This window comes from Athene cunicularia, assembly GCF_003259725.1.
Source record: "Athene cunicularia isolate RWA chromosome 1 unlocalized genomic scaffold, athCun1 chr1_part2, whole genome shotgun sequence".
Taxonomy (NCBI): domain Eukaryota; kingdom Metazoa; phylum Chordata; class Aves; order Strigiformes; family Strigidae; genus Athene; species Athene cunicularia.
Window position 1 is genome coordinate 52,322,323 of NW_020799092.1, and position 15,221 is coordinate 52,337,543.

A 15,221-nucleotide genomic window follows, 5' to 3' on the forward strand; every position below is an offset into this window, starting at 1 on the left:
AGTCTGTTACAGTCTGACTCTTGTTATGACCCAAAGGAACACATCATGCATGCAAAGGAGGAATTTATTGTTAGTCTAAGTCTTATTAAACTAATCAAGTAATTATTGTTAGACTAGTTATCATTATGCTAAGACATATTTTATGCATGTAAGGTGATGTATCTTCTCAAGATTTCTAAACTTCATCCTGCTATTATTGTCACCCTTCCACTGCACCTCTGGCAATTAACATCAATGGCTTCAGTCTAGGATGGAGGGCTATGGCAAACTTTTCGCATCCCAGGTCCTTCATGGGGATGAAGGTGGTGATGTATTGATGGTTTCTTTCTCCCCACTCCAGGATCTGCCTAGCATAATTTTTGCTGACATGCTTTACACTCTATTGGATTGTAAGTCCACAGTGCATCCAAATACACATCTACATTCAGTACATAAAATGTTTTACACCTGTGTGGTGGTTTAGACCCTGCTGGGACCTGAGACCACATTGCCACTGGCCCTCCCTCACCCTCAGACCCGATGGAGCAGGGAGTGAGATACAAACCCTGGGGTTGAGATAAAGAAAAATTTAATACAACAGTGCAAAAACAACAAACCAAGCAACAACAATGACAATAAAAGTAACCGTAATAACAATGAACAGAACAAGAGATATACCTCACGGATACAGCAGTGAGGGTACCGACCACGAACACAAACCGTCCCAATGCTCTTCCCACACTTGGGTGCCTGGACCTGAGGTCAGCATGGTATTGAATAACCTAGCTACAGCTCCCTCCCCACTGCTGGGAAAACTTAACCCTATCCTAGCTGAACCAGGACAACGTGATGTATACTTGTTCTTTGTTCTCTATTACCTCCAAAACTGGTTTAACTCAGCTCCCAGTGTTGCACTCTTTTCATGACTGGTTAATTAGACTTGATGAGTAGTTAGACCACGAGCCACCTGATTTCAGTGGAATTACATAGGGTTATTTTTGTTCCTATTTTTATTTTACACACTTGGCTGTGTTCAATTTTTGTCTCTTAATAGACTACTTTAAAAATGCTTATTAGAGAATGTAGAAGTATGCAGAATAACATTTAAATTACTTAACCCATATCCTCTTCAGTAGCCTTGATTTTTGAATGAAGTCCATCTCAAAATTAAAAATGTTAAATGGCAACCCTTGGTTATCTGAAAGCTTTATTAACTCATTGGAGCAACCTATTTTGACAGACGTGGTCATCCAGAAAATAGATAACATAAAATTCAATGGCTTTTTCCCACAGCATCAGACAAATTTAAGCCATTCACAACATCAATTTACAGAAAAGTGGCAGACTTATAAATTGCTTTAGCTTTATAGCTAACATGAAGCAAACATATGGTGGAAGCTATTTGGAAATGCATTTATGGATCCTGTAAAAATGCTATAATAAAGTTCTAAACAGTTTTTTCCAGGGTACTTTTTCAATGCTGATAGGTGTTCCTAACTCTTGGATCAACTTTCAAGCACCATTCACTAGCATCAATGGATTTCTCAGCTTTCTGGATTGTTTTTGTGTAGTCTTAATTTTTTTTTTTTTAGTTAATATTATTTTTTTTTTTTTTTAATTTTAAAGATTAATTTGATTCTGGTTTTAGCTACAGCAGAACTTTAAAAAATCATATGCTTAAAAATCCATGAATTGACTATGTAACAAGCCTTACATTTTATAGGCTGTTTGTTACAGAATTAGACACAATAATAATTAGTTCATATCCAGAACAGTAAACATATTGCTAAAAATAAATATGAACAAAACCAACCATCAACACATTTTTTTGGTGAGTGACCAGTAGCATTGTAGCCTATTTCCTATTCTGTGAGCACTGCATGGTGCCTCACTTTGCAGAGCTGCTGCTCACTCTTCACTGTGGCCATACCTTCACTGTTTAAACTTCAGCCTCACTCAGGAATGCAACTCACTCTTCAAAGTTGTCACATAAGCTTCTTGCTACAGGAAAATACAAATGACAATCATAATACTGTGTATGAAACAACAAACAGAACTCAGGAGGTCTGGTGTCAGCTTCAATTATAATTAGTGTCACAGACTTCCTTAGCATTGCAGTAGCCTTCATCCTTTTTCATGAAGTGACATATTAGGTGAGGAATCTTGATATTGAAGTGTGCTAAAGGATACAAATTTTGGGTTTTAGTATTCTTTTCCCAAAATATAACTACTAATGATATTACATTCCTAAACACCAACTCCTAAAGGGATCGTTTTGATAATTTATAAAAAGTACTCTATAAAAAACAAGACAAAGTTCTGATGATACTTTTTTTCACTGAAGCTCATAAGTACTATAGAGATATAGAATATCTCTGTGAATGCTTTGAAAATATATTGCATAGGTAGATACTTTAATATAATCTTCACTGATTGAAATATGCATTTCATTTAGAAAATCTTGCCCATCTCTGGATGTTTTTGTCCTTGTACTGTTTTTTGGGTTGATACAGGAGTCTTTGGGAATGTACTGTAATTTAGTGCAGCAACCTGATTTCTTTGGGGTTAGTTCGCTAGGAGTTTATAGCCATTCCACTTTTTTTTTTTTTTTTAATTTATTTCAGAATTAGATAATATACTTCCCATTATATGGTTTATTTATGAAAACTGATACTCTGAATCTCTCATTCTGTCCTATTTTGAACTGTGCATCTAAGTCATGTTGAATTTAGGTTCAGTTGAAATACTTAATTAGCTCACTTATATCCCTTTGACCTTCTTTGGTAAATCCTCTCTTAATTGTTTATGTCCCTCTCTCCGCAAAACCTTTGTCAAAGTCTTGAGCTCTAGAAGAAACTTGCTCTTACCAGATGCTGAGTTGTCAGCCATTATATTCGTTTAGCCTGGTTTTTTTAATTTCATTTACACTTCCAGGCTCCCATACAAATGTATTTCACTTTACCAAATTTGGAACATATATCAAAGGCGGCACCATTCTGGAAGAAGTAGATAGGGATTTAAAACATGAAAGTGTCTGTAATTGTTTAGGCTTAAAAAAAGAAAAACAAAGAGAGTATGAATTCTGAAATACAGAGGTGCAGAAGAACTTCCTGGAAAATCCATGACACATGAGCAAGCTAAGGACCTAGCTAGGTCAATGAGATCAATGTGGGACAGCTGTCTGTCATTCACTCTAATGGCTGTATTAGAGGTTGAGGTCTCTTCTCATTTTAGTTATGCGGTTCCATAAGTCTAACCACTTCTCAATCTCACCTGACCTACCTAAGTCTACCTTACCAGTTTACCAGAAACTGTGCAGAAAATGACAGCTATCTGCGATATTTATGATGGCAGTACTCCTAAGGGAATATTGTCCATTCTCTGAAATCCTGTAGTGAAGAAGACTCAAATCGAGAATCGAGGCTGCACTATTCTGTAGCAGGACATGTGAAGCAGGATAAGATTTTTAAGGCATCTCTAAATAAAACTTATTCACCTTTTGGAATAAAACACAGAGATATGAAAGGAAAGATGAATAATTTAAGGCAGATACATCTTAAAGATGGAATGTCTTGCCTTAAAAGCCTCTTTGGGTTATTACAGCTGGAAGTCTCATCAGTCATCAAGAGGAAGAGTAAGACTGTAAAACTAAGTACACAAATCCAAGTAAAGAAATCATTCTCAATGGTGACACGTTTTCTTAACAGTGTGCAAAAAATGACAGAAACTGTTCTGTTTTGACCTCTGTTGAATTGTTTTTGCCCCATCCCCTCTTTTTACTTTGATCAAGATCTACACCTCTTCAGTGATTCATTTGAAGAGTGCAACACAGTAAAAATTGTTGTAATAGTTTGATACCCAGAACTATGAAAGAAGACTGTGCCCTGTAAACACAAACTATGAAATAAACTTACATAGTATCTATTTTTTGAACAATTTCAGAGAAACATAACCTTTTTTATCTTGTTTAAATATACATCACTAGTTAAGTGGTACATAACAAAGACATTTGAAACATAGTAAAGGAAGCAGTATTTACAGTACTGAATTCGAAGCATTTATAGTATAAATACTGTATATTGTAGGCCTGTACTGTAGACATAAAGCTACCTCTTTTAGATAACTGTGCACCGGACAGAAAATTAATGTCTTCATTGTAGATTCATAGAAAAGCTATTTGTTTAATTTTACTGTTTATTCACCATCTTTACAATGTTCCCTCTCTGGAAAAGTCACTCCTCAATGACATTGAAAATAGTCACATAGGAGTCTCTGTATACCTAGTAACATGAAAGCAAGAGAATATAAATTTATATATTAATATATGAAGGCTGTGGAGTTCATTATCTGGGATGGTGTTGGGAGACACGAAGTGAGAAATATTAAAAGAGATATTAAAAGATTATAACGATACTGATATTTTCTAGAGTTATACCACAGAATATCATGACTGTTTCAGACTTTAAATTAAATCTAAACTGGATTAGGACAAAAATTCATGGGAAAATATTTTGCCATAGTGCCCTACTGGTTTTGGGTGATGATGGGGGAGCATGTTTTTCTGAACATTTTCTATTGACCCTTGAAGGAGACAAGATACTGAATTAAACATAGCGTAGGCAATAATTAAATGAAGGTGGTTTAAATTTGAAATTAATAAACTAAGATGTTGAAGAGTTCTGCAAAATGACACACTCTAAAACGTTGCTAGTGATCTAGAGTGAAATCCCACCAGATCTCAACTCATGTGGGTGTTCCTATAGGCTTTCCCAGCGATAGAAATGTGTGCTGGGGAACAGGTTTGTACTGCTGAGCTCTGTACACACACACACACACACACACACACACACACACAAAGTGCTTCCTCCTTTCATGATTGCAGAGAGAAATAAAACCATAAAATTTCCTAGCGTATGTTATATCAGAGAGAGAAAACCTGAAATATGCTAGCAACTCTCATGTATCTGAAAAGTATTGCTAGGTCACACCACCAATTAAATTCCATTAAAAAGTATTAATATTTAACACAATTTGGTTCATAAAGTCCATTAACATTATGAGACAAGAATAGACACACATCAAGCTAGGTCTCACAGCCACTAATGTTTAATTAGCTGTTTATTAGATAATCCATCTTTTATGGGCTGTTCCCAATATTTAGATTTGACAAGCTATTATTCTAATGGTTAGTAGATTACTTTGGCTATTAAATTGTTTTAGGATTAAATTTAGTATCTATTACTAATGGGTTTATATGACAAAGTGGGCAAGCTATGCATGTTTAAGAACTATTAAGCTAGAATTAAAGATTTCTCATTGCTTGCAGTACACTTTGGATCAGAACTTTGGAAAATAAGTTCATGCTGGTTTCTGTAAGCATGTGATAAAATAGGAAATCAAGCGTATGATTTTTGACTTTTTTGACATTTCTGAGAAATTTTATCAACAATTTATTATAAACTTACTATGTATGGTATTGTTCTATTGATGGAATTAAGATAACTTTTCAGAAAAGGAAAAAGAAAGAAAACTGGATTTAGGCAATATTTCAAGGTGTGTCAGTTCCAAGAAATTAGATGTCTGATCTCCTAAATGTTAGTTTCCTGCTCTTTCCACAGGGAATCCTGTTGTGTGTTACTATGAACAGTGTTAATCACTAAATACATTTTTCAGTAGAGATAAGAATAACCTGTCCCTGTCACATGATGTGACATATATTAATATGCCTATTTATTAACAAAAAATAATATATTTTAACAAAGCAAAGAAAATATCTACAGAGACCAGTGGGTGAGTAGAATGAAAACATGCCAGTTTCCATTGTTAATGGAAAATAATAGTGTTTTGGGCTACCACTTCTGGATACTTTTGGCCACCTGCTCATGTTGCAATAAATAGACCAAAGAACAGGGACATCTAATTTAAAAAGCATATTAAATAATGTCTTTGGTTTTCCAGTCCACAAGCAAAGAAGCTTCATGTTAATAAAAGATCTAATGAACCTTAAAATATCTTTTCTGCATATTCTTGAAACAAATTTTGTTCTGTTTCTTGAGACTGTTACCCTTTCTTTTTCCTAGCTCTGTGTCTCCTAAACTACAGGGAAGTAAAAGTAACCAAGTTAACTATTAACAAGACAAGTATTGTAAGTGACTGCATTTTGTAGTCAACTAGTTATGACAACGTTAGGCATCTGAAACAAATGATCACACTAACATTGTCCTTGGAAATGGGAAAAAAAGGCAAAACATGGAATTAATTGTCTTTCTCCTGGGGCAAGCAATGTTAATGTAGCTGTCAATCATTTTAAAACTATGACCACTGTACAGTCTCCCTAGGCAATTTTTTAATTTATATGCAATTATATTACAGATGTACTTTCCATATCTTACATAAATAAGTTGCTAATATCTCCCAAGATTTTTAACAAATTGCAGAAAGACTCTTTTATTAATAATTCTGTTATAATTTAATGGTTATGCTTGTCATCAGGTCATAGTTGTTGCTGTATTCCCTTAGGGAACCAATGCTGTACAAATTCTTAGTAAATTAGTTTAAATGAAAACAAATTAACAGTGAATCATGCAAAATGACCTTCACCTGTTAGTTGTAATGCAAGATTGTTAGCTGTAAGTCAGTAAATACTGCAGGATGAATGATTAATTTAAGCTTTATTCACATAAATGTGAAGTAAATTTTAATTCAGCAAAATATCCTGAGTGGATTCCCTTGTATGAATATTATGAGTGGAAAGGAAACTTATGAAAGTCGAGGAGTGGAGGAGGAGATGTACTAGAATGGATGGAAGAGATATAGGGCAGAACAAAACTACCGTACACAAGTTTGCACAGGCATATATGATCTTTAGAAGACATGAATATACATGTCTAAAGCTTATATTCATAGACAATCTGATTCTGTTACAGTAACGACTCATTGGATTAGCTAACTACTACTTCTGTCAGGCATTTTGTTACTATTCTGTCAAAGACGGCATACCCTAAAAACTACAGGCATTTCTGACTTTGAAATATGCCCCTAGAAGCTGTGGGTCCTAGACATGGCAGACAGACAATGTGGCCAAGTGCTTTGTTGGTTAACTGCCATCCAGTGAACTGTATCTCTGAATGAGAATAACAGTTATCAGTGCTATGTAAAAAATATAGGAAGATTTTAGATACTAGATGTCTTTTTGAAAAGAAAACAGCCATGTCATGAAGATGGCAACTATGCTTGTAATAGATATGAAGAAATGAAAGGCACAGAGATATTTAAATAATAAAAAAGCCATGTTCATTACAGCTTATAAATGTTTTGTATAAACAAGGTTATGAGATTCCTGGTGTGGAAGACATGAATCCAGACTGTGGCAAGTAGGTGTGCTGGTTTAAGCCCTGCCGGGACTGGAGACCATGTTGCTGTTGCCCTTCCCCCGACCTGCAGCCAGTTGGGCTGGAAGTTAAACACAGACCCCGGGCTAAAATAAGAAGAAATTTAATATAACAGTGTGATGAGCAATCTGAACAACAACAGTGGCAATGATAACAACAATAAACAGCAATAACAGTGAACAAGACAAAAGATATACAGAGAAATACCGCAAATGGTCAGGGAACAAGCCCGCCACGTGTGTGTGCCGCAACCCCAAAACCAAAAGCGAAAGTAAAAAGGCTCCGCCCCTGGACCTGACGTCAGCATGGTATGAATAACCGGGTGGAGATCCCTCCCCCGCCTCTCTGCTGGGGAAACTTGACCCTATCCTAGTTGAACCAGGACAGTGGGATGAGCTGGAGTTTGGCTGGAAAGCGGGGCTGAAACTCAGAAGTTTTGGATGGAAGTTTTTTATGCAGCTGAACAAGTATAGCCATATTTCCATGTCCTGTCTTACTGTGCAAAGAGGACACGAGCTTCTGCCTTTCTGCCTAGATGAGTTAGAAAAACTACTAGTTCTATGGAACATTAGCTTTTGATGTTTTGTGCTTGCATAGTGCTCTGCAAGACCTAATTATGAAGAAGGTTCATAGGTGCTATGACAAATAATAAACAAACAGTAATAGCAGAAAGAATAATGATAATATAATACCAAAAAGGTATTTTCTTCTAGGATTTAGGAGACAGTGTAACTTCATATCTGTCAGTAGAGAAGACTTTTTCATAACAAATAACTCTGTTGTAACAAAAATTTGCCTTTGTGCTAGGTAAATTTTCTTCTGTGCTACTCGATGTGCCACTGTAATCTATTAGGCTGGCAATTCTGAGTAAATTTATGATGTTCCTGAAAGAACTGATTTGTTATTCAAACACACTTCAGACTTGCTTTTCTGTGATTTTGGGATTACAAGGTGTTCCCCAAAATGTGGTAGAGCATAGTTCTTAAAAAATAAGGCAAAAAAAAGAAGATGTTTATTTTGTTTTTCTAGGCTATGCCTTTATTCCATCAGTACAGTCAGAATAAGTTTTTCTCTTAGTCTAAATGTCCATATTACTGACATTTTCACTGTTTTTTCTCAGGAGACTTCCATGATACCGTTCATCTTCACCTCATGATGACTTTTCTGGTTTTCATCTGATACTGCCTTTTAAAAATTTGATTCATACTCACATAGCCTCCAAAGATCTCTTAAGTAAGATCTCTTGCTCATTACAATATACAGCTTTCAATAACACACATACCACTGTGCTACTCCCTAAAAATTAGTGCTGATTAAGCTGGTCATATTTTCATGTGTAACTATATCTCCATCTGTAATTCTAGCTATATTCAGTCACCGAGAAACCCTGCCTTTCTATAGTATTTGGCATGTCAGAGTCAAAGTCAAAAGGAAGCCATCTACTGGATTAGACCAAAAGAAAGTGGCTATTTAAATCATCTTCTGCTTAATAACTGAGAAGTTTTGAGTTCATTCTATCCCAAGACATGAGTGCACTTCTGTATGTGCTCCTATAGTTGATGACAGTGGATAGGCATTTCAATGTCAGAAGCTTTAGAAATGCCTTATTTATGTCTAGACCACCTGACTGTGGCTATGCAGCCTTTCCAGCTCTGCTTCTTTGAACAAAGAAGTACACTATATATTTATGCATGTTCATCTACAGACAGATGCAGGTGACATCCTCACATCTGATTAACATGTCAGCTGTAAACTCTACACATATAATTGATCACTTACACTTATTATTAGGTTTCAGCTGCTATGATTTAAAAATGGAGATGTGAAGGACTATCTTTACAAAGTCATGGGAGTAAGTAATTGAAAGTTTACTCTGTAGTACTTTTTAGGTGTTTCATGTAAGTGGAAAACACAATTTCATAGTTCCTGAGACTTTATATAACCAAATAGATTTGTTTTTTTTGTAATAGATTCTCTCAAACACATTAATATGTTCATGTTAGGCATATCAAGTCACCATCTGATTTAAATCAGCCTAAGACAGTGAAGTGATATATTTTCAAAGATGATTTAGCAAACTATGAGAGATAACACTTTTTCCTCCTCTGAATGTTGTTCACAAGATATTTTCATAAGATGGACTATATTAACTTTTATGCTAACTTTTTCTTTCTTCTAATAATGCTAACCTCAGTGCTACTGGTCCTGGATTGCATAATATCAAACAAGTTTAATGCAAATAAAAATCCATCATTAGCTTTCATCTTTACCAACATACTTCAAAATGGTTTAAAGTAATGTTAGATGACAACAAGAAGATGTTGAGAGTAAAATTAAAAACAATTGGGGTATACAGCTGGTGTTCAGAATCTTGAAACTAGATAATATGATTTCATTCCACTTCTTATTCCCTTTCCTTTCTAAAAAAGTTATTATTCCCCTCAGAAAATTCTTAACTATATCTACAGCATTGCTATTTCTGTAGTAGTGATGTCTCCAAACGATGTAGTCTATACTGGTATGAGTTAAATTCACTATCATTAATCTAAATGCCCTTGCTTTCTAAACTCCTTTTTTTCCAACTGGCATGTCCGTATAATCTCTTAAAATCTATTTACTGTTATTGTAGAAGCCTAAATACAGTCTGAACAAATAACTGAATATCTGTCCCAGTTTTTCAGATAACCTGTCAGACCGAGGTTTAATTAATTTCATGTTATTCACAGCAACCTTTTTCCACTTGAATTATTAAACTGGCAAGACAGGTCTCTCAAATACTGACAGTGTGTATCAGGGTGGAGGGAGAGCTGGTGGATCCCCATGGGCTGGGTCCTGGGAAATGCAGGAGCTGGCCATGGGGCAGATGGGGACTGATGGCCCCAGACTGAGTTGAAATGGGTTCCAGGACAGTAGTGGGAGAAATCTCAGGGAAGGCTCTAAGGGAGTGTGAACCAAAAAGTCCTAAATAAAAACTCTGATTTACTCAACCACTGATGTCCCACAGTGTTTAGAACACTCATTCCCAAAATGGAAGAATTAGTGTCACTCTCATTTCTAGCAACAGAGATTTCAGGCTTATTTCCTGAAAGAACTAGACTGCGTTGTCTTTTCAGGTACACACCCTTTAATGATGTAATGCCATCCATAGTACCAGCTACCATGAATGACCTGTTCTGCCAATGGTTCTTTTCAATATTGTACTGGGTTTTCCCCTTGTCATACAGTGAATTCACCCTAAATTTGTTAATAATTCTGGGAATAAGACTAATCATTTTAATGGATTCAGTTTTTCCTTCAGAAGTCTACCAAGTCTTAATTCCATTCTTTTGTTTCTTAGTAATGGAGTACAATAAAGATGTATCTTGTATTCAGGTGTCAAAAGTTTCATTATATTTGACTTGAGAAGGCTTAGAAACATCTGATAATTATTTTTATGTTCTCATTACAAATGAATGGAAGGCAGTGGAAATAAAAGTACTGACAGCAATGATCCATGAATCAACTTCTAGAAGGAAAGATAAGGTTTTATTTTTCTTCTCAGACACATAAATAGGTTATGCATATTTGAATTATTCATAGATTAATGAGTAAACCATCAAATTATATAATCAGATAAATAATGAACTTTTTCTGAATGTTTATATGGCTACTATGTATATGATGAGTATCTTGCTTAGAAAAAAATCCAAGAAGAAATTTGGGCAACTTTCAAAGCTTATTAAAACACTCTATAAATAGCCTGAATCTTCACTATTTTCTGTTAATTCTTTGTTTTGTTTATTTATAACAGGCAACTTCACTTACTGACTGAAAACAGTAAAAGGAACATTACTAAAGTGTTATAATTAATTTATTTTAAGATAGTACAATTTCCATGTTAATACTGCAAAGTTATACAGGAAAATAAATATTGTCTCAATCTGAATTAATATCTATTCATATAAAAGTGCATTAGTACTCTTTTCTGTAATGATTACAATGACTGCATGGGGAGAAATTTGGGTTTTTTCTATTTTTGTCAATCTAAACCTTTAACGAGTTTATGTCAGAAGAGTGTAAATAAATGTCAGACAATGAGAGGGTTGTGGAGAATAAATGACAGTTTTATGGCAGCTTTCATTTTTTTCTCAGTCTTTTATTTCCATGTCTCTGTTATTTCATAGAATCACAGAATGTTCTGGGTTGGAAGGGACCCTTAAAGATCATCTAGTTCCAACAGTGATACTTCCACTAGATCAAGTTGCACGTCCAACCTGGCTTTGAACATTTCCAGGGAGGGCACTCTCAGCAACCTGTTCCAGTGTCTCACCACACTCATTGTACAAAATTTCTTCCTTATATCTAACCTAAATCTACCCTTTTTCAGTTTAAAACCATCACCCCTTGTCCTATCATTACAGACCCTGGCAAGAAGGTTATCTCCACCTTTCTTATAAGCCCCCTTTAAGTATTGAAAGGTGTTTTGCTGATTAAGGATACCAATTAAACGCAGACACCAGAGTGAAAAGAGTAGATGTATTTTACTGGTGATAACCAAGTAATGTAACAGTGTAATACAGAAAACATACAGTAAGAAAAAGCAGAATAGTGCACTTAAAGCACTTAAAGCAACAAACAGGAAAATATAGGGTAATGCATCAAATCATTACTACACTACACAACACTATACAAAAATGTAAATTCACATAAGGATCCCCCATCGTGACTCAGGATATCTGTCTCGGGGGGGGTGGTGTTACCTGCAAGAAAAAGGAAAGAAAAGCTTCTTGGTTTGTTTTGAGAACTGGAAGTGGGTTATAATCAGAAAGAGGGGATAATCTACCTCGTATTAATTTTGTGCTCCTTTCCATGAGCATCTTTGGCTTTCCCAGTGTACTTGTTTATTGGGGTATCCAATACCAATGGTGCAGCTCCCACCATGGCGAGTTCAACTAAGACAGGTTGTTCTGGAAAAGGAGACGGATTTCTGGGGTGGCCAAGGGGTGGCCATGGGGCTGGCATGATTGTTGGATCCTTTGGACAGAATGCTGTGATATTTGGGCATCCATTTACTGACACATTTAACTCCACTTATCCTTTCTGCAGAGGCCATAAATCTAAAGCCTCTTGAATGATTTCTTTAGCTAATTCAAAAGCAGCTTGCTGTTCATTTTCCCATTCAAATTCATATTTTTTCCTTGTCACCTTATACCAAGGGGTTAACATTTATCCCAAACAGGGAATATGTTGCCTCCAGAAGTCAAATACCCCAATGGATCTAAAATCTAAAAAAAAAATATTTTTGTTTGTTGGGCTTTAGGCAGTATTTCTCAATGCCCACAGTGCCACTGAATTCCTAGAAACTTCACCATCTCAGACGGTCCTTGGATTTTATTTATTTTTTTCCCCAGTGTTAAATTCTCAACCCTTCTGTTTCATGTGATTTACCGCTAATTCAAGGACTTGTTGTACCTCCTCCTCATCATTTCCTTGGATCAAAACATAATCTATATAGTGACTTAATTGTGAGTGAGGAGGCAGCTGTATTTCATCTAAATATTCAGCTATAATTCTATGACAGATAGTGGGGATATGCAACCACCCCTGTGGTAATCTAGTAAAGGTGCATTGCCTGCCCTGCCATGTGAACACAAATTGATCCCAATATTCTTCTTCAGTCAGGATGGTAAAAAATGCATTAGTCAAATCTATTACAGCGTACCCAGTTTCTGGATATTTCTGAACTTTTTCTATTAAAGTGGCAGTGTCTGGCACAGCTGCTGCAAGTGGTGGAGTATGTTTGTTTAGTTCTCTAAAATCCACCGTCATTCTTCAGGATCCATCACGTTTCTTGACAGGCCATATTGGATTGTCCCACGCTGTTGTGGTCGGCTTTAAAGCTCCTACATCTAATAAATCTCTAATTGACTGTGATATATCTTCATGTCCTCCCGGAATTCTATACTGCTTCATTGTGACTAACTTAGTTGCAGCCGGGATCTGTACAGGAGGCATTTTTACTTTACCGGCTATTACAGGTCTGGCACTAATACAGGGTTTAACTCCAAATTGATACTGACCATCAGAAAGATTTAAAGTTAGTCTTTTTAGAATCTCTATACCTTTTATATATCCAGGAATGGGAACAATCATGACTGAATATAATCATTTTGGGAGGTTTCTTATTTTCATTTCTATTTGTGTTTGTACAACTTTAATTTATTTTCCTCCTAAACCATAATAATTACAAGCTGTCCTTTAAATTTCTTGGGATTTCAATATATTAAGGAGGCCTCCACTCCAGTGTCAATCAGGGTATTTACAATTTGCAGGGACTGCTTGTTCTTAAAAAAAAAAACAACAAACAGCTTAAGCTCCACATGTGGTCATCGGTCCTTCTGCACCCACTGCCCTGGAGCTTGACCATTAATTCATTTGTACTGATCATAATATTGATTCCCTTCCCTTGTCTCATGCAAAGGGTGCAAGTCAGAAAACGGTGCCTAATTGTCTTTCAACCCGAGAAGTGGTGATCCATTAGAGGGGGGGTGGCTGGGGGAAGGGGGGGGCTCCTTCACAGGGAGATGCAGGGTCCCATTGAGGTTCGAGAAGAGGTGCTGTAGGCTGTGTTGTCCCTGAATTCTTAGTTTTAGAACTCTGCACTCTCTTGCTAGGTTTATTCAAACACTGTCGATTTTTTAAATTGTGGTGGGTTTTTTTGGTTTTTGGGTTTGTTTTGGTTTTGTTTTTGTTTTTGTTTTTTTTTTTCATGAGACATGCTGTCTTTTATCAAAGCCATAAACTTTTCCTTATGAGAAATCCTATTTTCACTGTCTTTAGGGCTGTCTCAAGTATCTCGATTCCCTGCACTCCTTCGGGGGTCCCACTCCCCAAGGTCACCCAGCTACTTTATTTTTCTATCGCATCATAAAGAGAATTTCCTATCTCAGTAATCAAGAGTCATGATAATATTTTTACATACAGTAGTACTGTGTCTCACACACTCACACGCACTCTTAGATTAAACAGATCGATCTTATTTTACCACACAAGGAGCTCCCTTACAACATTCACACAAAAACCACAGAATTACTCTTATAACCACAAGTACCACTAGGACAATTATGACAAATGACAAATCCAGATTTAACCTTATACATACAATGTACAAGTTCCAGGTCACAGAGTCAATATTGGTGCCAATGGTCAAAGTACACAACAAATCCAGCCCTCTTCTTTTACTATACTTGTGCTACTTGCACTGTAGCTTTCTCTGCCACTGTCTGATAAGTATCCAGCTTATTGGCAAGTAATTTATTCCAGCATTACAACATCACTATTTAACTACATAAATCACATATCTGTCGCTCCATCTGGGAGCGCTCTAACAACAGCCTCTCTTTACTGTGGTGTTGTTTTCTATATGCAGTTAACAAAATCCATCCTTGTTTACTTGAATCTGTAGTCTCTTTTCCTTTTCCAATAGTTATCTTTTTCCTGTAATTTAAAACATCTAATGGTTCAGCTTCTTTCAGCCAGCTCTCCCATTGTTCACACAGTCCTCTGACTTGAGCCCACTCCTGGGCCTGCAAACTACAGGGAGGATTTTCCCAACCAGAAATATCTGGGAGACTTGACAATTTACCTTTGAACTTAAATAATGGCATTTTTTGCTGGATTCCATTTCTGACACCAATTTATGTTTTGCTGATTAAGGATACCAATTAAACTCAGACACCAGAGTGAAAAGAGCAGGTGTATTTTACTGGTGATAACCAAGGAATGTAACAGCGTAATACAGAAAACATGCAGTAAGAAAAAACAGAATAGTGCACCTAAAGCAGCAAACAGGAAAAAAAAAAAAAAAAAAAA